Here is a 26,111-nt window from a genome sequence, read left to right as displayed (position 1 = left end):
GAAAGCCATTATTTGTAACATTTTCTGTCCAGCCTCCCATTGCATTGGGACCCCACAACCAGTTAGTGTCCTCTGCCCAACTGTCAGCACAGGCAGCAGGAATCCTGCTGCAGACTTCTCTGGAGCTCCACCACAGCCTGTACTGTCAGGGGAAGAATGGCTTCCAGGGAGTCTCCTCAGGTATTGTGCAAGATCCTCCTGGTTTACAGCTTCCAAGCGGCTCTCATGACCCCAGTCCACAGGACCTCTGACTCCTCGGGTTTAGTCTGCGTTCTCATGTTCTCTGAGTCCTTGTTCAGCAGCTGCTCCCCCACTGACTCTGGACCTTTCTGGTTCTCAATGGCAGGAGCAAGAGTAACCCATTGCATGGCATGTATTCCCAGGGGTTTCTCCATGTTTGAATGATTCACATACGTCCCTGGGTGGGCATCTGCAGCCAGTGCATGGTGGGCCAATTGTGTCATTGTTTCTCTGTGTCATGGTTGTTCTCAATTGAGCAGTGGCAGCTGGCCTGAGGGCCGCTGCACAACAGCGCTCACCTCCGCATGGCTCTCCATGTGCCAGAGGCCCACCTTCCGGGAGCCTACAAGGCAGGGAGCAAGCCAGCCAGAAGACCGGTGCTCCAGAGCAGGGTTATAATGCACAGATATAGCACAAACATTCTGCTGGTGAGAAGAGAAGGGAAGTGCTCAGGTATGGGGCCCTGTCACCATCAGAACAGCCAGCATGGAGACTCAGGGAAACCAGAGGAGGCACTGATAGGGGAAAAGTTAGGACAAAAGTGTGGGTGATGGTGAGGAACAGAGGACCAAAGAGTGATTGGAATCACCACTATGGAGATGCTTGTCTGTCTGGCTAAAACTGGCCTCATGGAAGTCTTTTGTCATCATTCCAGGAGCCATGAGCCTGTGCGGAGCCTGGACTCTCCCATGACAGTAGGAGGACATTAAGGACTCCACATCACCATGTATAATTTCCCTTTAGACCCTCAGACTAGAGGGGATGGGGCTCCTATGTGTCCTGAAGCAGACCCCTGGTGACAGCATTGTGTACAGTGCTTCACACTTCCAGAGCACATGCAGGTTCCTTTGATATCTCCTCACCCCTGGGAGCCAGACAGAGCAGTGTGATGTTCCCTCTGGGTATGGAAGAGAACATGGAGGGGACAGGAAGAGGATGAGGAGCCAGGCTGGCCCTCCATCAAGAATCCCATAGCTGTCAGAGTGTGGCAGGGAGGCAGACAGAGAGCTAGTGGAGGAGCAGGCAGGAAAGTCTTCTGGTCATTATTACAGGGCTGGGCTGGGCTGGGCTGGGAAGGGTTGGGCTGGGCCAGACTGGGTTGGACTGGTCTGGCTGCCCTAGGTGCTGACTTCCACAGGGAGAGGTCTGCCAAAGAGGCTGCCACCCTACAGAGGTCATGTGCTTAGGTGCGGCCATACAGTGCAGTCATAAGTTGTGGTTCCACTTTTGTACCTGTAGCACCTCCTGCTTCCAGCTCTCTGGTTAGCCCCACTCCTCCACTCCCTTAGCTCATTCATTATTCATTCATTCATTCATTCATTCATTCAGCACACAGTGGGCACGATGCCCAGGAACAGAGATAAAGCAGGACCCTGCCTCTACCTTTCACAATGTGGAGGGAGGAGACAAGACAAACACACACCAGTGTATACACACCAGATCAAGTATATAAGAAAATGTTGGTTCCCTTTTCAGGGTTGGAAGATTCTAATGTGGTTAGGAGCAAAGGTTTCAGAATGGGAAGGAGAAAACAAGCAGTAAAAGGAAGATATATTTGAAGGTATAGTGACTAAGCACTTCTTAGAAATAAAGCAAATATAAACCTTCAGATTGAAAGGCTTCCCAGTTTTAACAAGACAGATGAAAAAAGACACTCAATCTGGATATACAGTAATTAAATTTAAGAACATTAGTGACAATACAAAAATTTGCAAAACATTTATGAAGAAAAAGTTGATCAAAAAGGAAAAAACTATCAGACTGACAGAAAACTTTGATTACAAAATAAGATACAAGAAGACAGTGAAATAATATTTTAAAAGGTTAATGGAATAGGGTTTTATTTTATTTTACTTTATTTTGTTTTGTTTTATTTTATTTTTGAGACAGGATCTCACTGTGTAGGCCAGGCTGGCCTCAAACTCACTACGATCCTCCCGCCTCAGCCTCCCAAATGCTGGGATTACAGGCATGTGACACCAAGCCCAACTGAAAAAGGACTTTAAATCCTAGAATTTTATATATAGCCCAACTATCATTTAAATACAAGTAAAATAAAAATAATATCAAGTATATAAACCTTTGGATGGCTTATTTAAAACCTTTTGGAAACATTCTCGTAGCTAATTTTTTATTACAGGAACCTAGGAAAAAAATCCTCCATGATAAACCTACAGAAAAAAGAAGAAATGAAAATATATATAAATTCAGAAATTAGAGAAATGATACAGTACAACAAGAAGATATTAAACATGCTGGCTTTCTGGTTTGTTTTTTTTTAAGTTAATAAACTATATAAATGCCTGATGAAATTGAAGGAAAAAAGAGAGGATAAACCCATGCTTTAAGTGTGGAGGAAATTCCTAGATTCCTAGATTCCTAGATCCCTGTAATAAAAAATTAGCTACAAGAATGTTTCCAAAAGAGGTTTTGGATAAGCCATCTAAAGCCAGGTGTGGCGGTGCATGCCTGTAATACCAGCACTCGGGAGGCTGAGGCAGGAGGATCGTTGGGAGTTTGAGGCCAGCCTGGGCTACAAAGTGAGCCAGCCTGAACTGAATAGCAAGACCCTGTCTCAAAAAAAAAAAAAAAAAAAGGAAAACAGCAACAGATACAACAACAAAAGTTTTAGACTAACAAGATTATGAAAAATTATAATTTAGAAAATTACTGAAGTTGGTACAAGTCTAGAAAATGTAAAATTCCAGAATTGGAATAAGAGTAAACAGCAAATTGAGTTGTCAAATACTGTATTCAGTTAAGAATTACCATATAATCAAAGGTGCATACACCAACTTCTCAAAGGGTTTTAGAGATAGATTCCACCCACTGTAAAGGATAAGATAACCCCCTAGGATACATTAATTGTTTCAGAAAATAGAAATAAATTCCTCCATCATTGTGAGACTGGTCTAATCTTTATTGAAAAGTCAGATGAAGATGGTAGAAACAAAGAAAACTTTAAGTTTATTTTATGTTTGAAAATTCTAAACAAAATGTTAGCTAACTATACACAGGAGTATATTTAAAAATTATAAACAAGTAAAAGTTATTTCAAAATTATGGAAGTTTAATGGAATAAATTATTAATGCAATTTTTACCTAATAGACTGAAAGGCAAAAATTTCATAATTATTTCAAAAAAATTTGGTGCATCTAGGCACTTTGAATTTTAAAAGAATCTCATGTGAAACTAGAATTGAGTATATATTTCTAAAGTCAATGGGTCTACTATTATGTATCTATAGCAAACATAATACATGAAGAGACTTCAGATTTAATCCTTGCTATCAAAGTTTCCTGCTGTCACTGCTATAGTTTAGCAAAGTATCAGAGATTTAGCCAAAGCAATGAAACTGGTAAAATAAATAAAAACTGTAAGAAGGAAAGGGGGAAAAATTTATGGCTCACATTAGATATTCAACATAATCAAATTATAAGAACTAATAAAAAGATTCAGCAAATTCTCTGGATATAGATTGCATTGTGTTATGGTTTGTGTCTAGGTGTCTCCCCCAAAAGAGCCTCATGCAGTCATGGGGCGGGTTTCTAGAGTTTGTGATTGATTCATGGTCCAATGCTGGGATTATTATGGGTGTGAGTGCTACACCTGCCCTGGGGCTGGTACCTGCAAACAATAGAAGGGAGGGAAAGATGCTTGCTCTCTCACTCCTCCCTTTTTGCTGTCGTTTTTTTTCTGTCTTTGGCCACTATGAACTCTTGCCCTCTGCCATGTGCCACTCTGCCTTGGAGCCAGCTGATTAGGGACTGAAACCTTCACAAACTGTGAGCTACATAAACCTTTCCTTCCTTAATTTTAGGTGCCTGGTATTTTGTCTTGGCAATGAGAGAAAAGTAGCCAATATATTGCAAACATCAATGAATTTCCTCTATATCAGCAATGGAATGTATATTAAATAGGAAGCACAAAAAAGCACGTTTTCAGAATAGCAAACACAAATTAGCACAAACTTTGGGAATTATATTTCATAAAAAAATGTAATATCTTTTAAGCAGAGCAGAGTTAAATTATATTCAAGGATGATTTGAAAGAAATAAAGAGTATGGTCTCTAGTTGCATTCATTTACCTATAAAAGCCTCCAATTTATCTTTTTTTTTTATAACTGAGTAATACCCTATGTATAAAAATACCACATCTTTTTTAGCCATTCCTCAGTTGAAGGGCATTTGGGTTGTTTCCAAGATTTAGCTATGACAAATCTAAAAAAAAGAAAAAAAGAGAGGTACTATGTTCATTGACAAAAATATTTTAGCATTGTTAATATGGTTTTCCCAAATTCATTTATAAATCTAATAAAATTCCCATTAAAACTTCATTAAATTTATTAGAAACTAAAGGAGCTTTATATTGTGTAAGAAATAATAAAACAGAAAGATAAACTCAAGGCCTTTATAGGTAAATGGTTGCAACTACTGAGCATACTCAGAAGTGAAATAAATCAGACTCACATGTGTAAACATTATACTGTCTCCCTAGTGTAAGGAACTGGAAGAGTAAATAAGATCCAAAAGGTACAATAGATATTGTGAAAGGGAAAGAAACTGCTCAAAAGGAGAGAACAATTGAGATGAGGGGCCGGGTATGGTGGAGCATGCCTGTAATCCCAGCACTTGGGAGGCTGAGGCAAGAGGATCATTGCAAGTTTGAGACCAGCCTGGGCTACAAAGTGAACTCAAGGCCAGCCTGAACTGCATAGTGAGACCATGTCTCAAAAAAAAAAAAAAAATGAGATGAGAGAAAGTAGAAAAGAAAGAAGAAGGGAAAAATATATATTTTATTTTTTTCTTTTGGTTTTTCTCTGGTACCGGGAACCGAACTCACGACTTTGCGCTTGCCAGGCAGACGCTTTGCCGCTGAGCTAAATCCCCAGCCCAGGGAAAAATATATAAATATACACAAGATAGCTAAGGTAATTGCACTATTAATTTCTGTTCATTTATTGAAAGGAACAATTAATGCTTAATTTTTCATCAGTTTTGCATGCCTGTATCTGGTAATCTGAACAACCACTTTGAAGATAACAATATGCAATATAACAACCATTGTTGATTTCCAATCACTGGGTTTTGAAATTCTGTATCATTTTTAATGTTTTTAAATTTTTTTTATTCTCTTTAATATAAAAAAAATCTATAAGTAGTTGAGAGTGGGAATAAAGAGAAAGTCATCCTTATCCCAAACCATGACTGAACAGCAAAACTTAAAAAGAGTGTGGCATTGGTATAGGAACAAGAATCAGCATTCAACAAAATAGAGCTCAAAACCTAAGTTAGGATAGAGGTAGCACCCCAAAATAGTAACAAGAGGTGAATTTGGGGGGTTGGTGGTGGATCTAGCTAACTCACTCTATGGAGAAAAATAAAGATACATTCCAACTTTACACACAAAGGTAAACTCCAGATGAAAATGTGGAATATCTTTGTGACCTTGGGATGGTAAAGCACAAATAAAGTGGCAGCAATATGATCAAAATTACATATATCCATCTAATGAAATTTACAGACAGCTGTGTGACTGTTTGAAAAGATATATCTGCAACCACCAAACACTGCACACCTAGATTATACTCAGATGTTTTGCAACTTAACAAGAAAAACAGAAAAACTTTAGGTAAGTTAAACATATAAACAAGAGGAAACCCAAATGCTTATCAGGTGTGGGAAGTGATGCTCAACCGCATTAATGATCAGAAAAGTAAGATTCCCTTGTGCACCCATCCACATGGCAAAACAGAAAGATGGAGAAGCTAAACTGTCAGTGAGTTTATGGGAAAATGGGACCCAACAAAGCACTACTGCTGGGAGTGAAGTGTTACTGTTTTGGAAGGTATTCTCTGGGGAAATGTTTTCTGTATACATTCCTGGGCCCAGCAATCCCACTCCTGGGTATAGGCCATAAAGAAACTTGTGTGCATGACTGCAGAGGATACAAACAAGAATGTCTGTTACTGGAAGAAACCTACCTGTCCATTGCTAAGGAAATGTGCCATTGAAAAGAGGTGAATAAGTTCATGGAATGGTATACAAAGCAGTGGTCAGAGGTAATGACATCAACATGATTAATCCTAAAATAAAGTACTAAATCCTAAAGAACACACACAGACACACACACTCACACACACACACAGGCACAGAACTAATAAACTGAGTAAGGTTCTCAGATTCAAAATCAACACACAAAAAATCAGCTGTTTCTATACACAAGTAATGAGCATCCCCAAAAGGAAATTAAGAAATCAATTCCATTTATAATAGCATGAAAAAGAATAAAATATTTCAAAATGAATCAAACAAGGGTTGACAAGACTTGTACACTGAAAACTATAAAACATTACTGAAAGAAATTTTAAAGATACAAATAAATGGAAAGACATCCTGTGTTCATATTGGAAGTCTTAATATTGTTAAGATGTCCATACTACCTAAAGTGATCTACAATGCAATCTCTCTCAAAATCTCAATGGCATTTATTTCAGAAATATAAAAATTCGTGCTACCTTTAATATGGAATTTCAACAGGCCCTTATAAAGAGACATAAAGACAGAGGACTCACACTTCCTGATTTCAAACACTTTACAAATCTACAGTACTTGAAACAGTGTGCTACCAGCATCAGGCAAACACTTGGAAGGGACAATCTCTCAAATGGTGCTGGGAGAACTGGATGAAAATAATGAAGTTGGACATTTGTCTTATACCACATACAAAGTTAACTCAAAATGGGTTAAAGATCTAAAGCTACACTTAAGGCTTAAAACTAAAACTCCTAAAAGAAAATAGGTCAAAAAACTTCGTGACATTGGACTTGGCAATGATTTATCAGATGTGACTCAAAAAGCACAGGCAACAAATGCAAAAATATAGGAATGGAAGGATACCAACCCAAAAACTTCTATGCATCAAAGGACACAATTCAGAGAGTAAAAAGACAAACTATAGAATGGAAATAAATGTATGCAATTTTATACTTGATAAAGAATTAATATACAAAATATATAAAGAACCTCTATAAATAACCAAAATTTTAAAGACTGATTTAAAAATTAACTAATGTGTATCTGTAAGGATGATATACAATTGGCCAAGAAGCACATACTCAACATCACTAATCACCAAAGAAATACAAAAGAAATCCACAATGTTATATTAACTTACACTATTTGAAGATGGATAAAGATATAGATAAAAATACAGGCATAGATGATGTAGTTATAGATAGAGAACAAGAAAATAACAAAACATTGGCAAGGATGAAGAAATGATACCTTTGTGCAATGTCTGTGGAACTGTAAAATGATGTGATTGCTATAGGAAACAGTACAGTGGCTTCTCAAGATAATTAAAAATAGAACTACCATTGATCCAGCATCCCACTTCTGGGTATATAGTCCAAAGAATTGAAGGCAAGAGTTTGAAGAGATATTTGCAGTTATATTCATAGCAATTTTACCATGTGCCAAGAGGTCCATCAACTGATGGGCAGGCAAAAGCAGGTACACAAAGTATACACGTGGACTATTAGACTATTAGAAAGGAATAAAATCTTATCACATACTATGACAGGGATGAACTTTGAAGACATTATGCTATGTGAAATAAGCCAGTTATAAGAAGACAAATCCTGTATGGTTTCATTAACATGAGAAATCTGAGTAGTCAAACTCAGAGACAGAAAGCAAAATGATGATTTTTGCTTTCTGACTCACTGTGTGGGAGAGGTGGCTCAAACCTGCAGACACACGGTGACTACAGCTGACCCCAGAGGCCTCCATGGAGCAGTGCACCAGTGGAATGGGGCAGTGGATACAGCAGACTGCAGTGACTGGTGAATTATTTGGGTTCAGATGTCCCACAGGAGAGGACAACTGGCTGGTACTCATCTTGGACAGAAGCCACCTGAGGGAAAGGGGGAGTTGTTTAATGGCATGCAAGCATTTCAAGCATTTCAATGGCATGCAAGCATTTCATGTTTGCAAGATGAGAACATTCTGGAAATTGATTCCATAACAATGTAAATATATTTAGTACTAAATGTATACCTAAACATGGTTAAAAGGATAAGTTTTTTATTAGAAAACACAGGCTTCTGGAAAGATAGTGGTAGAGTGGTGAACAGTAGAGAAACAGCGTCTCTGAGATTTGGTGTCTAGATGCTGGAATATAGCAATGTAAGCACAAGAAGAAGGAGGAAGTGGGTCCCTAGGACCCAGCAAGGATCTGAAGTGAGAAGTGAAGCCCATAGGGAAAGTGAAAAGAGAGAGACCTCAATGCAGCAGGTGGCAAGTGGTATTTTTTTCTCTGAGCCCTAACTTGCTGCATGGGAGGGGCAGCTCAAACCTGCAAATGCACAATGACTACTGCTAACCCCAGAGGACTCCATGGAGAAGTGCACCAGTGGAATGAAGCAGTGGATAGTTGACGGAAGTGGATGGTGAGTTATTTGGGTTCAGACATTCCCTGGGAGAGGGCAGTTGGCCAGTAGCCATCTTGGAGAGGGGTCAACTGAGCTCAGAACTCAGAGCAGCTGCAGGTTGGACCCACCTAGCAGCTCCCAGTGTCAGGATGAGGCAAAACCAGGCTGAAATTGCCAGGAGGTAGAGGAGCCAAGTTCAAGCCAACAGGAGACACATGGAGTGTTGCAAGCTGAACAAAGCAGGTTCTAGTCCACAGCCAGGAATGAGCCTGAATTTCAGTGGAACAAAAGGTGCAGGCTTGCCAGGATTAATCAACACAGATCTGGGCTCTGCCTACTTTGTCTACCAGTGACAGCAGAGATACACCCTGAAGTGGACATTATTTTTCTTCTGTTCTTCATTTTTTTTTATAGTTTTTTTTTTTCTTGATTGATTGTTCTTGTTTTTATGAGTGTGAATATTGTTTCTAGTTTTCTTGTTGTTCTTCTTCTGTTCTGTTCTTGATTTTATTTCTTCCTTCTCTCTTTCCCTCCTGTCTTCTTCACAAGTCTCCCAAAGTTCACATTATCTTCCTTTGTCCTCTAGGCTTGCTTCTTTTTCTTCTATTTCTCTATTTCCTCCCAACCTCTTAAATTTTCTCCACTGAGGGTAAAATCACCATATTAAGGGCATATTTGCTGTGTACAATTTTCTGGTTTGTTTTAGATTTTATTATATAACCATGAATATAGCTCATAAAGTTAAAGGTGGCAGATTAATCATTATCACAGTTTGTCATTTTCTAGGCTGTGATTGATGCTACTGTTATTGCTGATTGTACTACTTTAGCCAAGGTGACATGATCTAATCAGTTATTCTTCCTGATATGCCAAGACTGAGATTTCCTAGAGATCATAAGCAATACTATAGGGTAGTGCCAGGGTTAGGAACCAGGGTTAGGCCAACTAGGCAGCAACTTCTCATCCTCAATAAATTGAAAAGGTAGGAACTTGCAACAGACTCAAAACACCTGGATGACATCTCTGTGAAGAAGGCATTTCCTAAGGGCTCTAAATGCTAGCAGTGATGTTACTCACCATAAGCAATTTTCAAGAGTCAACCCAGGAATTAAACTGAAAAAATTACATAATTAGATAACACTTCAGCAAGATGCAACCCCAGACTTCCAACTCACCAAAGGCAAACCCAGGGAACAATGAGGTGGAACAACCCAAAGCCACCCCCTCTGGCCTCTCTGAAGTAACAGTGGAAGTAACAAGGTTCTAGAAAAAATTGAATCAGAATAATCTCTCTGATAACTACAGAGATGATAACCATAATGAAAGACATGGTTAGTGGCTCTGGAGAAGATTGATTTAAAAATAATAAAGGAGCTTGAGGAAATGATGGACAACATGAATGCCCAACATAGGAAAGAAAGTAGAATCTATGAAACAGACTCAAATAGATAACCAGGAGATCAAAAATTCCATTGAAAGTACACACAGCAAAATAAGCCAATATGAGGACAGAGTATTAGGTCTAGAAGACAGGATTGTAGTTAGCAAACATGAAAAAGAAAGACGTCTTAAAAATAGCAAGGGACCACAAAACAATCAATCCAATAGCTGCCAAAAGATACAAAGAAGAATAACAAGATTGATCAGAGTGAGTGAAAAAGTAGGAGATGATACAAATGATATAAAAAATCTATTCACAGAGGTAATGGCAGAAAACTTCCCAAGCATGGAAAAAGAATTTAACATAAAGATAACTGAGGGCTATCACATTGCAATTAGCCATGATCACTAGGAATATAATAGTTAACATTCCAGAAATTCAATGCAAGAACAGAATTAGAGAAAAGAAGCAAGTCACATATAAAGGAAACCCCATCAGAATCATAGCAGACTCCGCAACACAAACATTAAAGTCAAGGGGAGCTTGGAGAGAAGTATTTTAAGCCCTAAAAGAAAAGAGCCTCCAACCCACATTGATGTACTCCACAAAACTATCTTTCAAAACGGGTAAGAAAGATAAGGTACTTCCATACAACACCTGAAGGAATTTATGATCAGCAAACCAACACTCCAAAAGTTCTGAAGATAGTCTAGAAAGAGATAACCAGGACTATAACTCCATCAACCCCAACAGAATGAATCCACTAGGTAAGGCAAGAAATTTAAAAATGGGGAAAAAAGCTAATCAACAACAGAGAAAATAATATGACAAGGATAATCCAATATATATCAGTTATAACCATTAATGTCAATGGTATCAGTTCACCAATTCACCAGACTGGCAGAATGGATCAAGAAGCGAGATTTGACAATATACTGCATACAAGAAACACATTTAATTAAAAATTAAATTCATAAACTGAAAGACAAAGGATGGAAAACAGTACTCCATGTGACAGGAACCTGGGAAAAATCAAGGGTAGCTATTCTATTTGCAGACAAAGTGGATTTCAAACTAAGATTGATTGAGAGAGGGGCTGGGGATTTAGCTCAGCGGCAAAAGCGCCTGCCTGGCAAGCGCAAGGTCGTGAGTTCGGTTCCCGGTACCGGAGAAAAAAAAAAAAAAAAAAAAAAAAAAAAAAAAAGATTGATTGAGAGAGACAAAGAAGGTCACTACATCTTTGTAAAAGGAACAATCCAAGAAGAAGAGATAACAATCATCAATATATATGCACCAAATACCAGTGCACCCAACTATATAAAACAAATATTAACAGACATGAAAAATCAAGTAAACATTAATACAATTGCAGTGGGTGACCTCAATACCCACTATCACAAATAGACAGATCAACTAGACAAACAAAAACTCTACAAGGAAATATCAGAATTGAACCAAACTTTGAACAAATGGACTTAGTAGATACATACACAGTGTTCCACCCAACAACATCAGAATACACACTCTTCTCAGCTGTACACAGAATAGTCTCCAAATAGACAAATATTAGCTCATAGAAATGGTTAAGTAAATATAAAGGAATTGAAATTATCCCACGCATATTATCAGACTGTATGCAATAAAACTGGAAGTCAATAGTTAAAGAAATCACAAAAACTTCATAAACAAGTGGAAATTAAATAACACCCTCTTGAACAACCAATGGGTCACAGATGAAATTAAAGAAGGAAATTAGCAGTTTCTACAATTAAATGATAATGCCAATACAACATACCAGAACTTATGGGATGCAATGAAAGCAGTCCGACAAGGGAAATATACAGTGGTTAGTTCTCATATCAGAAAAACAGAATGAGGGACAAATAAACACCCTAACGCTGAACCTCAAAGTTCTAGAAAAATAAGAACACGTCAAGACTATTAGCTCATATGTGGGAGGAAATTATAAAGATCAGAAATTAATGCAATGGAGACTGAGAAAACAATACAAAGAATCAATAAATCAGAGTGTTGATTCTTTGGAAGATGAAGTAAAATGGGCAATTCTTAGCCAACCTTATCAAAAAAGGAAAGAAAGACTCAAATTCATGCAATTGGGAATTATTATTATTATTTTTTTTTGTCTTTTTGAGATAGGGTCTTGCTATGCAGTTTAGGCTGACCTTGAGCTCACTTTGTAGCCCAGGCTGGTCTCGAACTTACAATGATCCTCCTGCCTCAGCCTCCCAAGAGCTGGGATTGCAGGAATGCACTCACCACAATTAGGAATTAAAAGGGTGAAATCATAACATATCCTGCAAAAATCCAGAAGACAATAATACCTACTTTGAGAAACTGTATTCTAATAAAATAGAAAAAATCAGAAGAAATGGACAGAATCCTAGATACATATGAATGACCAAAACTGAACCAAGACAATAGAAAAATTCTAAATAAGCCAACATCAGTCAATGAAATTGAAGATGCAATTAAAAAACTACCAACAAAGAAAAGACTAGGCCCTGATGGACTCATTGCTGAATTCTATAAGAAATTTAGAAAATACATAATGCTACCTCTTTTCAAACTCTTTAATGAAATTAAAAGGGAAGTAATACTCTCAGATTCATTCCTGGAATCAAAAATTACCATATATAACAAAACCAAGGAAGGATCCAACCAAAAAGGACAACTACATGCCAATCTCCCTCATGAACATAGACACAAAAATCCTCAATTAGATACTGGCAAAAAGAATGCACCAAATCATCAAGAACATTATACACCATGACCAAATAGGATTCATCCAAGGGATTCAGGGATGGTTCAACATAAACAAATCAATAACTGTAATACATCATATTAACAAAGTCAAGGACAAATACTGTACAATGATCTCAATAGATGCAGAAAAAGCATTTGACAAAGTCCAACACCCATTCATGGTAAAAAAAAAAAAATAATAACCCTACAAAAGTTTGAGTAGATGGTCTTTATCACAATTGACAAAAGCCATCTATGACAAAGCAACAGACAACATCATAATAAATGAACAAAAACTGAAAGCAGTCACTCTAAAATCAGGAACAAGACAAGAATATCTTCTGTCACCACTCTTATTCAATATAGTTCTGGAAACAATAGCCAGAGCAATTAGGCATAAGAAAGAAATAAAAGGAATAATAATAAGAAAGGAAAAAAAGTTAAATTATAATTATTTGCAGATAACATGATACTCTACATAGAAGAGCCCCCAAATCTCCACCAAAAGTGGGGTTTAATAAACAAGTTCAGGGGGCTGGGGATTTAGCTCAGTGGCACAGCACCTGCCTGGCAAGTGCAAGGTTGTGAGTTTGATTCCCGGTACCGGAAAAAAAAATAAAAATAAACAAGTTCAGTAGTATAGTTGGATACAAAATCAATACTCAAAAATAAATAGCATTACTGTATACAAATAACAAACTCACTGAAAGAGAAATTAGGGGAAAAACACCTTTCATAATAATATCTAAAAAATGAAATACCTAAGAGTCAATCTATTGAAGGAAGTAAAAGACCTTTACATTGAAAACTACAGTACTGTGAAAAAAGGAGATTGAAGAGGATATCAAAAAAAAGGGAAAGATATGCCTTGTTTTTGGCTAGGAAGAACCAATATAGTGAAAATGACCATACTTCCAAAATTGTTATACAGATTTAATGCAATCCCAATCAAAATTCCAATAGTATATCTCACAGAATTAGACAAAACAATCCTAAAATTCATTTGGAAGCAGCAGAGACCTAGAATAGCAAAAGCAATTCTAGGCAGAAAAGGCAAGGCAGGGGGCATCACAATCCCTGTCTTGAAATTACACTACAAAAATTTGTGATAAATACAACATGATACAACCAAAAAAACCAAAAAACAAAAAACAAAAAATAGACCCAAGTATCAATGGAACAGATCAGAAGATGCAGAAACAACTGCAAACACACTCAGCCAGCTTATCTTTGACAAAGGAGCCAAACACATTCATTGGAAGAAACATAGACTCTTTTATAAATGATGCTGGAAAAAATGGTTTTCATATGCCAAAGATTAAAACTAGACCCAAATCTTGTACCATGCAGTAAACTAAAATTGATATGTATCAAAGAGCTAAATATTAAAACAGAAACACTAAGTCTGTTGGAAGAGAGAATAGGTAGAACTCTTGAGGACATTTGGTGTAGGCAAAAAACTTTATGGATAAAACCCCGCTTGCACAGGAACTATCACAAAGAATCAACAACTGCAGCCTCATCTTATTAAAAAGCTTTTGCACAGCAAAAGAGACCACCAACAGAGTGAAGAGACAACCCACAGTGTGGGAAAAAATTTTTCCAGTTGTTTCTCAAAGTACTAATATCTAGAATATATAAAGAACTCAAACAAATCAGATCTTCCCCCCCTCAAATTTAAAGACCCAATCCAAAAATGGGCATCTGAAATGAATAGATACTTCTCAGATGAAGAAATAGAAATGGCAAATAAATATATGAAAAAATGTTCAAAATCACTGGTCATTTGAGAGATGCAAATTAAAATGATACTAGGATTCCATCTCACTCCTCAAAGACTGGCTATCAAGAAATCAACTAATAACAAATGCTGGTGGGGTTGTGGGGAAAAAGGAACCCTTCTCCACTGTTAGTGGGAGTGTAGACTGGTGGAACTACTGTGGAAATCAGTGAGATTCCTCATAAAACTAGTACTACAAGTCCCATTTGACCCAGCTATTCTATTCTCTTTCTTGGTATAGTCTCAAAAGAATTAAGAGCATCATACCATAGCAATATATTTGTACCCATTTTTATACCAGCACAGTTTATAATAGTTATATCTTGGAAACAACTCACATGCCCCTCAGCTGATGAATGGGGAAAAAAGATGTGTGTTTTTTTTAAAATACAGTGGAGTACTACATTGCCATAAAGAAGGATAAACTTGAGACATTTATAGCTAAATGGATGGCCCTTGAGATGGACACAGGTGTGTAAATAGTGCATCATCTCTCTGGTGTGAGAAATTAAAAGTGTAAATAACAGCCAAAATGTATAACAGAAATTGTGAAATAGGAAGAAATTGTTCAAAGGAAAGGAGAACTAGGGAGGGTAGGGAAAAAGGAAGAAAGGGACATGGGAAAAACAAGAATAGAAGGGAAAAATGGAAACAACCCCTTTGTAAATAAGGAGGGAAGAGGAGTTTAAGGGAGGGGAGGGGAATGAGAGCAGAAGGAGAAGTAAGATATGTCATGTACAGGTACAAACTCCCTATGCTGAATGCTATCATTATATAGATCCAAAATATACCGATAAAAAAAGAAAACATAGAACATCAATTTTCCTTCTTAAATATTTTTAATTGTGTAATATAGCAGTGTTAACCACGTGCCTGTGTGCACTTTGTTAACAACAGATATCTAGAACTTTATTATCTTGTGTAACACAAATTAGATACCCACTGACAATTCCCCCACCCATGTTAAGATGGTAAACTTGATGTTATTTTTATATGATTAAAAATAACAAAGCATTTGAGGTAGGAAATAAGAGAAAGGTTTGTAGCCCAAAACCACTGTCATAAATTTAGGACACACTAGCCATCCAGAAAGATCCTCTCTCTCTCTCAAAATACATGCATATTCCAAAAACATGTTTAGAAATTATAAGCAGTGCCATCTGGGAAGGGAGAGACAAGGACAGGTATGGGAGAGTGGGAATACAGTTGGGCATAAGAGTAAAATGAAATAAAATGAATTGAACAAAACGAGGGTCTTTGCACAGCTTGATAATGATAGTGTGTCGTATGTTGAGGATGACAGTTGTATTTCTATACCAGAAACTTGAGAGAGAGAGAGAGAGACAGCAGATGAAAGATCTGTGTTGGCAGATATATTAATGTAAAGTTGTGTCTTTAGGGCCATGAGCTCAGGTTCTGGGTTTTGTTTTGTGTTCTACCCTGTGGGTAACTCTGGGCAAATCAGTTAAGTACTGAGAGTTTATTCTTCTCAGAGAAAGGGGTTAAAGCAGTATCTTCTCTCCCAGCTTCTTGGGCTCCTTGGCCTGATGAAGCAAACCTTGCATATGCCCAAGATGTGCCCCTGGGTAGCCGTGGGAAGCATGGGTTATTGTGATGGTGCCGGGCTGCCGGGAGAGCAGTTAGAGGGGGAATTCGGTCCTTTTCAGATCTGAACTGGGCGGGCTGAGAGGGGGCTGTGCCACCCATCCCTGGAGCTGAGGGAGCTTGGTCACATCTCGGAGCCATGGGCGTCTCTTAGGACGTAGGACTTCTGGGGACAGGCAGCCCATGTGAAGCAGGCTGCACTGGGATGATGTCCTGGTGTCCTGATATCTAGGAGGCCGCAACCACATGGGGCCATGACGTTCCCTGCTTCCTCTCGTCCCTACCCGGGCCTCCTTCACTTTGTCACCAGCTCATGCGCCGGTAACAGGCGCTGCAGGGAGCACCCTGCGCACTCCCCTCAACTCACCTGTATGCTCAGGAAAGGTTGCAAAGTGCTTTTACTCCGATTGCCCTCATACTCCCAAGAGCAGGAGTTATTATTTTCTCTCGTGAATGCAGAGACTGACGCAGACAGGACAGCCGTCACCAGCCAGAGCATGGCAGTGGAGCCCTGAGTCCTGGACATTTTTCTTCCAATTGGGTGGACGTGCCGGTGTCTCACGCTGCCTCTCGGCCTTGGAAGCATCTTCCACCTTCTGGGTGCAGGCCATGGAAGAGAGCCTCTTCTTCCCACATCGCGCCAGCCTGCGCAGCAGCCCTCTCTGGCTGGGCTTGCCCTCTGGGTTTGCTGTTTGAGAAAACGTCCTACTGTACAGTTCCAGCCCTCGAAGGCTGCGGGTTAAAAGCGTCTAGCGTGGCAGGCTCCTGCCCCCTGCTGGTGGCTCCTGAGCACTGCCCTGACAGCTAATCTCAGCCGTTGAAGTTGACCAAATCCTTTCCTTCTTAAAATCATTTACTTTCTTGAAAATCAGTGATCTGAGGACTTTTTCCTCCGACGTTACTGTGTGTCAATAGAATACAAATCATGATCTCATATTATGAGCATCAGATCAGATGTCAAGAAACCCAGTCTGCAACCACTTGGCATTTGTGTGATACTCAGCGTATCTTTCAAGGTTGTTGAGCCTTGGTTTTAAAATTTGCAAAATGGGCATAATAATACCTACCTCTCGGAGTGGATGCCAGGATTGAGAAAGAGGATGTATTTGAGACCGTTACAGAGCTGCAACCAAACAGAGTCCCAGGGAACGTTTGTTGATACTCATGTTTTTGAAGCGTTGTTGCTGTCGCTCTTGCAGGAGACCTGAATTCAGCTGACAGTTCAAAGAATCATAGAATCAGAAGGTGGTAAAACATAGGCCATGAAGTGCTTTTAGGAGGTTTCTTATAAAATGCATTCACGGTAGTCAGTACCCTAACCATCGCTTCAACATTCCTGCCCTCGATCTCAACCCTTATGCCACAAAAGGCCTCTGGTGGGAAACTCACGCTCAGGAAACAGTCCGTTCCATTTTGGACAGCTCTGCCTGGGAACAAGCTCAACCCCCGGTGGGAGGGATCACCACTCACCCTTTCCTGCTGAGGCCCAGGTGTGAGGTCAGGGGCAAGCTTGGGCATGTGCCATTTTTTGCCCAAATCCTTTTATGTTCTTCTCTAGTGAACTGATTTAGAGGTGGGCGCCCACAGTGGAATTTTTCCTGGAGTCATAGATTCACACCTTCTTCATTAAATGAGTGTTCTTAAGCAGCTCTCTCACTCCCTGGCCCTTCCCACTCAGCATAAGTTCCAGCCCAGGTAATTGTCACCTGCAGCCCAGCAGTCCGGACTGCATCCAGGGAGAGAGCATTTGGGGGTAGGTAAGCCTGGGTGGGTACGGAGTGAGGAGACCCGCTGAGCACCTCTGGGAGGGAGGGCGGCTGAAGGCTGTGGCTGAATAAGCCTTCAGAAAAGAGGTTGGAGAAAGAAGAAGGCTGACTTTGATTACCTGGAGTTTAGCAAAGAAACAGCTGAAAATCATCCCTCGCTGAGCCTCTGGCATCAGTGGGGCAGGTTTGCATTCTTGAATTAAGAAGTGGCCGGTCTGGAAAACCACCCATCTCGGTGGCACAGTCTTGCCCCTTCTCCCCAGGACTCAACTCTGAGAGCTAGGCATCTGCCCTGCAGCTCATTATGTTCTTTAATCTGAGTTGTATCCCCCCTGGGGGAGGGAGAGGGAATATGATGACAGAGTAACAGGCAGATTGCTTCACTTCCTCCTCCTCTTTTACTTAAACATCCAGAAGCAACATTTCCCTGTTTCTTTATTTATGGAGCCTCGAGGCACAGTTAGTTTTACTTTAACAATCTCCTTTCTAGACTGTGCGAATCTTGAAGGCAGGAACCGTGGTTGATACCATCTGGTTGTGTAGCTCAGGCTGACCTTGAACTTGAGAGCTTCCTGCCTCAGCCTCTTGAATGCTGAGATTATAGTAATGCACCATGACATCTGGTGATTTGGGGAGCTTTTTGAAAAACTATATGAGTACTTTAGTCCTTCCTCAGGTTAATTGTGTCTGATGTAATCTCTGATAGTCAATTGTTATGGTTAAATGCCCGGAAAGAACTCATCCTTGCAAGGCACTGCTCTAATTTGACTGTGGAATGTTTCCCCAGAGTCCCATGTGCTGAAGTTTTTGTCTCCAGGGTGGCTGTATTGGGAGATGCTGGAATCTTTAAAAGATGAGACCTTGCTGGAGGTCATTGCAGAATCTGTTTTCTTATTTATGAGTTGTCATGGGATGCATCTTTTAGGTTAAATCCATGTGCACAAAATGTATAGAATTTGACTTAAAAAAACTGTTAGAGCTGTGTGTGGTGGTACATGCTAATAATCCCAGCACTCAGAGGCTGAGGCAGGAGGATTGCTCTGAGTTCAAGACCAGCCTGAACTACATAGTGAAACCCTGTCTCCAAACAAACAAACATTACTACAGAAACAGGCAAATTTCACCGGCATTTAAAAGCCTGTGCACTTGTGGAATGAGATTCAATATGTATTGTAATGACTGAGCTGAACATCATTTTTTAAAAAGATGAATAAGCTAAAGAGGACAGAAAATGGGGAAAGAGAAGGAGGCCCCACCCCAACTCCCTACTCCTTCCCCAAGAGCCACCGTGCGACTCGTTTGGAAACTGGCTTGTCTCAGGAAGCCCTTTAGTTTCAGTGGAACACTAGGGGTACAAATAAGTACACGGTTCTTTTTGTTTTTGTTTTTGTTCTTTTTCACTTTATTTTTTGTCTTTTGAGAAAGGGTATCACTATGTACTTCAAACTGGCCTTGAAGTCACTATGTATTCCAAGCTGGCCTCACACTTGCAACGTTCCAAACTTGTAAACTTGCAAACTCTTCTGCCTCAGCCTCCCTAGTGCTGGGATTCCAGGCGTGCGCCACCCACCTGGTTTCAGTGAAAGTGTCTGCAAAGAAGCTTGCACAGGCAGCATCTTGGCTGCAGAGGCCCAGCTGCGCGATGGTGGCAGGGAGGGCTGATGGATCCCAGTGCTGCAGGAGCAGGCCCGGCGGAGCGCGGAAGAACCTCCCCAGCTACTCCTCTCAGCGTAATCCGGAGCAGCAGCCAGGACCTCATTAGATATGGAGCCTGAATTGCACTGTAATAAGATCCCTCGATGACAGACAGACACTAAAGGCGAAGAAGCACTGCCCTGCAGAGCGCCAAGCCAGCTCTGTGTGCCCATGGCCACCAGCCTCTCCTGAGAGGGCTAGATCTTTTTCTTCTCGCCCCAGTAGTCAGTATGTTACTGCTTCAGTGTTTTCAAAACCTTTCAGTCTCCTCCTGACTTTTTTTCTTCACAGAGAAAAGAAAAAAGAAAAGAAAGAAAGAAATAGCTATCACCACTGATTTGAGGCCCCAGGGGAGAGAGAATGAGATCAAAAGTCAACATCTGTGATTCTGCAAATAGAAAAGGAAATGTTTCCCAGGCAGGATGGGAAGCAGCTCTAGGCTCTCTGGCTGGTCTTACGGGGTCCCATTTGAGGTGGCTGTGCTCACTCCCAAGCCTTTAAAGGGAACCTTGGGGCTGACCCTCAAGGGAAGGCACGCATGCTCAGCCAGACCCTGGGGAAGCTCCAGGCGGATCAGATCTGCAAAGGGCTGAGGACCAGCAGAGCAAGGCATGGGGGCCATTCCTGCTGGAGATCTCTCGGGAGGAGCAGGATGAACTACTGCATCTCCTGGATGCAGATCATTTCGGACAGGCAACCTTTCAGTCGTCTCTCTGGCCTGACTTTGGGCCAGCACCTTACCCTTGCTCTGAGCAGGGTTTGAGTTTGTCCAGGACAGATGCAGAAAATGATTTAGAGTGCTGAGCCTTCTTGCTGGTGTTCCTGTCAAGCTATTTCTCAGAGAAGAAGCCAGATGGTGGCAGAGGAATCAGGCAACCAGGGCCCCAGCGTGCATCAGAATATAGTGGCGTGGAGAAGGGGTTTGCTTCAGTGTCAGAGATCTCCCAGAAATCCCTGCGACATGGACCTAGGCGGGTTCCTCTGTTGGGGCTCCCACAAGAGGTGGCAGAAACTAGTGTGGTGGACGTCATAACTGCCTGTAATATGCTCCACCTGAAGGCTGGACAGGACATGCGGTCCTTTGCAAGCATTCTAAGAGGACCCTCCGAGGTGGGCAGCCTCTGGTTCTACAGGAGAGGAAAATTGGAGCTCATGTGGGATCAGTAACTGTGCCCAAATTCAAAGGATTCGTAAGAGGCAGAGCTTGGAGGGAACCTGAGTCCTGTGATCCTTTCCCTACTATACTTCCATACCCAGGGATTTAAAAGTACCCAGTCCTAGCCCTGGCTGGCTCATTAATGAATTAGCCCAGTAACCTTCAGCAAGGCCCTTTCTCGTGGGCCTAGACTTTCTCATTTTAAAAGATGAGAGTATTAGTAAGACCCCTTGTACTGCAAAGTGTCGGGCATACAGCAAATCCCCAACGGATCTCAGTTTTCTTCTTTTTAAAATGAAGGGATTTCCTCGGCACTAAGGTATACATTGTGGAGGTTTAAAACTGTGTCTCTGACCCTCCTCAGGCCAGGACTGAGGTCTAGGGTTGAAGCATGCTGCCAGCAAGTTCCCAAGCCAGCCAATGGCCCGATCCTCCCCGTCCACGTGCTAGTGCAAGCCTGCACCACCGCACTTGGCCCTCAGCTCTGTGCGCTTTCTCCATTTGGCCCAAAGACCGCATGGAGACAGTCTCACCTTGGCCCAGATGCAGTTTACTTGGCCCTGGGCTGAATTCCAGCCAAGAGCAAAACTCAAATGTACTGGCCTTGGGAACATCGGCTCCTCACCCCCTGGCAGGACTCCCAGCTGGAGGGAAAGAAGCCCCTCCCGAAGACACAGAGGGAGCTGGGTGTCTCCTTTCTGTGGCAGGAAAATGCACTCCAAAAGTTGTAGGGGTGGGCTCTGAGCAGTCCTGTGGTGGGGTGGGCCCTGAGCTGGAATCCCCTGGCCCCCTGCAGAGAAAGCCCAGCCTCACCCTTACAGACCTGGGTACTACCTGGCCACCACTCCCTTCGGACCTCTCCCATCAAAATAGAATCAGGGCCTTTCCTAGCTTGAGGGTCCAGAGTGCAAGGTAAACATTTTCTTTCTAGGGTTATTTTCCCTAGATCTGTAGGTTATGGTTTCTTTTGGGGATAAAGCTTCAAATGTTGGTGGTCTCTAACTCAGTAACTCTATCTCCCTAAGGACATGTTTAGGAGGCTGGGGATTTAGCTCAGGGGCAAAGCGCCTGCCTGGCAAGCGCAAGGTCGTGAGTTTGGTTCCCGGTACCGGAGAAAAACCAAAAAAACAAAAAAACAAACTAAGGACATGTTTGGGGATATAAACAAAGATGTACATAGATGTTTATGGCATTGCCACTTACAACAAAAAAACTTGGAAACAGCATAAATGTTCATTAGTGGGAGACAGTTAAAAAACATACCTTTATGGTAGACAATTATACCCTTAAAAGTGATATTTTTGAAATTTCAATAACTAGGAGTGTACAGATCATGTTAAGAGAAAAAGTGAAATTCAGAACTGTATAAACAAATTGACTACAACTGTGAAACTAGTGACTAAAACGACAATAGTTTGTTTAGGTCATTATCCTCAGCTCAGCTGGGAGGCCCTTCCAGTCTGAGATGGGCTTAGTTGTTCTGCTGCACACACACTTCTGGGGCCTCAGCCGGGCTGATCTGGGGCCTCTCTCCACCTGGTTATCCTTCTTGTAGGCTTATCCCATGGCAGTTAGCTTCTAGGAGGGAACAGAAGCTGCAAGGTCCCTTAAGGCTAGGCTCAGAAGAGGCAAGCTGCCCCTTTCAGCACATTCCAAAGCCAGTTCTCCGGCCAGCCCAGCTCCTAGGGTTGAGAAACAGGTTCTGCCTTTTGATCAGAATGGCTACAAAATGTTTGCAGTCTATAATGTTCTTGATCAATGAAATCAGCCATTGACAAGAAGAAAATTTTTATACAGTGTAATTTTGTCGAAACTTGAAAAACATCTGTGGTAACTTATACCTAAATACTACTAACTTTTGTTATGGTCACCTTCTTTCTTTTTTTCTGGATCCAGCAGGGCCTACTGTACTAGCGCTGATGAATTAGTTACATAAGTTAAAATAGTGTGTATGCAAAAATTTATAAAGATGCCTCTAGTAACAAACACAAAATATTAGTTATTGTTATTGTTATTATTGGTGTTTTAACATGCTCTGTGAAAGCTGAAACCTTAAACTACGTTTAGGGCAAGGGGGATATTTCCTGTAAGGAGACACCCCAATACCTTCCTCCCATCAATGTTTGGGCAATGCTCAGATGTCTACATGCACTCTCAGCTCTATTTCTTTTCCACAGGGGCCCAGGCCATGTTCCTACTGTGAGTGTGAGCCTGTTCTCGAAGGGACTCATGTCTACATCAAGACAGCTCTCCTCTTGGAGCCTTTTGTTGTTTACCACATGAGCACACATATTTTTTTTTTTTTTTTTTTTTTGCTAGCCCTAAGGTCAGAGAAAGCCATGAGCCTTGTAGCTGAAGGGACCAGAAAGATCTCTAATTCTAATACTATAGGCTGTATACCTACAGTAATCATCTCTTATTCCTGATCACTACTTCTGAAGTTTCAGTTATGTCTAGTCAGATGTAGTCCAAAAATATCAAATGGAAAATTCCAGAAATACATGATTCATAAATTTTGAATTTCATGCTGTTGTCAGTAACATGCCGAGATCTTACAATCTGGAGCTCTGTCCTGTTCAGGTCCTCAGCAAGCACAAGGTCATAAGTTCAATTCCTGGTACTGGAAAAAAAAACAAAAATGAATCATTCCTTTGTCCAGAGTATCTACACTGTATACACTACCTGCCTGTTAGTCACTCAGCAGCCCTTTTGTTTATAAGAGGGACTGGTAAGGTATCAAATGCCTGTATCCAAGTAATACTTGTTTTACTTACTAATGGCCTCAAAGCACAAGAGTAGTGATGCAAATTGGATATGCCAAAGAAGAGCCACAAAGTTCTTCCTTTGCATGAAAGGAAAGGTGAAAATTGTTGACTTCCTAGGGAAAGAAAAAAAACAGAATATTTATGCTGAGGTTACTAAGACCTAGAGTAAGAACAAATCTGTGCAATTGTGAAGAAGAAAAAAGAAATCTGTGCTACCTTGCTGTCATACATCAGTTCACACGGTAAGTATTTAGTTAAGATGGAGAAGGCACACAGACTACTGAAAAGGAGACAAATGTGGATTCCAATCTGTCTTGGAAGACCTCAGCTTGCTTCATGGGTTCTAGTTTGTTCTGGCTCTGCCATTTCATATCTATCTTTCCTTCCCAGCCGCTGACCCTCTGGACTTAGGTCCAATACTGGATGTGGAAACCACTGCCTTTGTAGGCTGCTTACCCAATTGTGTAAGCCTAATCCCTCCAAAGACTTTCTCCTACATTATTCATAGAGCTTCTGCCTTTTTTATCAAACCCCGGTGGAAAACATGAGGGGCCCAGTGACACACAGCAACATATCACAAAACATTCTACAAAGGCCAAATTTTTCCCTGACAACACTACCATTTCCTCCTCCTTTCATCCTTGAACACTAAGGATGACCGGTTCTTTAGGACAACTGGCCCAGTTTCTGTGGCAGAAAAGAGAAAAAATAAAAGTGGACTGCTAGACTATAAGGGAATTAGGAGATAGAATAAACAAATGCCATTTCAAGATCCTTAATCACATCTGTGAAGTCCCTTGTGATGAGATAACACAGCCACAGGTTCCAGGTATTAGGACACAGGCACCTTCAGAGGGATGTTATTCAGTGGACCACGTCCTCTGATAAGCTTTTACTGTATGTGAGAAACCATGAATGGTTGGTGACAGAAGGCCTGGCCGGCACAATCTACAAACTTGCGAGTATTACACCTAGGGCTTCAGGGGCAAACACCAGGAAGAAGGCTGGGGAGAAGATGGGGTGCCATCCAGCAGAGACAAGAATGAGATAAGGCCTGGGGCACCCTAGTGGCACTGAAAGATGGGAAGAGCTGACTGAGGGGAAAGGCTGGTTGTACAGTTTGGGGCCCCTGCTGCTTCTTTTATGGACAAACTCAGCATCGTGTGGGCAATAAGCAAGAATCTCTGAGTCACCTGTGTCAGCCCTGGAGAAAGACAGCCACTAACTTGCCTTCCCCCATAGATGTGCAGCCCACACTGGCCTTCCCTGTTCCTGTGGGTCTGTCCCTGACGGTGTGTGACCGAGTCACCACCCAGCTCAGAGGGTGGAAGGACACAAGTCAGGAAGAGAAGACCAGGTAGAGCTTAGAGCTCCAGGGAGTAGAGAAAAGAGTTCCAGGGAGTGGCAAGGGAGGGGCCAAGATGAGTTTCATTAACCTTCCCACACAAAACACAGATTCTAAGGCAGGATAATTGAGAATATCAAGATGCCAACTGCAGAGCATTAAACTCTAGGTATAGGGGCCTGCTATGAGCCAGGGACCCTGTGTAAATGCACTGACCACATGACCTTGAGGCTGACCTTGGCCAGGGGTGGGGGGCCTCGCCTCCTCCACCCTCCATCCCCCTGCCTCTGTGCAGGCACAAGTCACAGCACATCAAAGCCCAAAGAAGGGTCATTTCTCGAGAAGGCAGCGCCAGTATGCACCAAGTAGGCAGGTCCCGGGAAGGCGATAGGGACAGACAGAGAGACCCAGAAAGTCACAGAAGATGGGCATAGGGAGGGGGTGCTTTTATCATCCATGGGGCTAAATGATGTTCTATTGTTTTGTTTTAACAAAAGCTCTATTTTGACTTTCTGTCCCTGCAGACATCATTTGACGTTCAACACCACATCCTTTCCATAAAAATAAATCTGTGTATGTGCTGCGGAAGTGAGCACATCCATAAAAATGAATCCGTGCCTGCTTGGAAGTAAACATTTTGGGGAGCATTAAAAATATGTTGGTGAACATTTTTTGTCATCCTAGTCTAAATCAGCGTATTTACAAGAATATAAATTTGCGATATTTTCTCAGTTTTACACGTGAACTTAAAAAATAGAGACACTTTTAAAAAGTTGCCTATAAGCAAGGTGCAGTGGTACACAGCAGTAATCGCAGTACTCTGAGAGAGTGAGGCACGTTTGAGCCTAACCTGGGCAATTTAGCGACTTAGGGAGGCCCTGTCTCAGAATTCAAAATTCAGAAAAAAGGGAGTCGGGGAAGGCTGGGGATACAGCTCAGTGCAAAGGCCCTGGATTCAATCCCCAATACTAAAAATTAAAAAGCTACCTGTGTTCATAAAGTACTATTTTCATTTTATCATTTACAAATGACTAGCCATTGGACAAGTACCAGTGACTACAGCAGCCCAGAATAGTTTCAAGGTCTGAAAGTTGTCTGTGCTCTGCCTGTTCATCTCCTAATCCCTGGTGTCCACTGATGCTTTCACTGTCTCCAGATTTGTGTCTTTTCTGGGATGTT

The 26,111-nt window shown here is 41.2% G+C and overlaps 1 long non-coding RNA gene across 1 annotated transcript; it reads right to left on the bottom strand.

The window, feature by feature from the left end:
• Positions 1-8,038: 8,038 nt before the first annotated feature.
• Positions 8,039-18,246, bottom strand: LOC106150247. Its single transcript, XR_001236959.1, has 3 exons — positions 18,091-18,246; positions 17,273-17,419; positions 8,039-8,159 (listed from the first exon to the last, which is right to left on the bottom strand). It is a non-coding gene; the product is annotated as an uncharacterized LOC106150247 (long non-coding RNA).
• Between the last annotated feature and the right edge of the window lie 7,865 nt (positions 18,247-26,111).

The sequence above is a fragment of the Chinchilla lanigera genome, unplaced genomic scaffold (genome assembly GCF_000276665.1).
Source record: "Chinchilla lanigera isolate Chin_1 unplaced genomic scaffold, ChiLan1.0 scaffold00068, whole genome shotgun sequence".
NCBI classification, from domain to species: Eukaryota; Metazoa; Chordata; class Mammalia; order Rodentia; family Chinchillidae; genus Chinchilla; species Chinchilla lanigera.
Note: the sequence above shows the minus strand (reverse complement) of the source record. Positions and strands in the feature narration are given on the sequence as shown.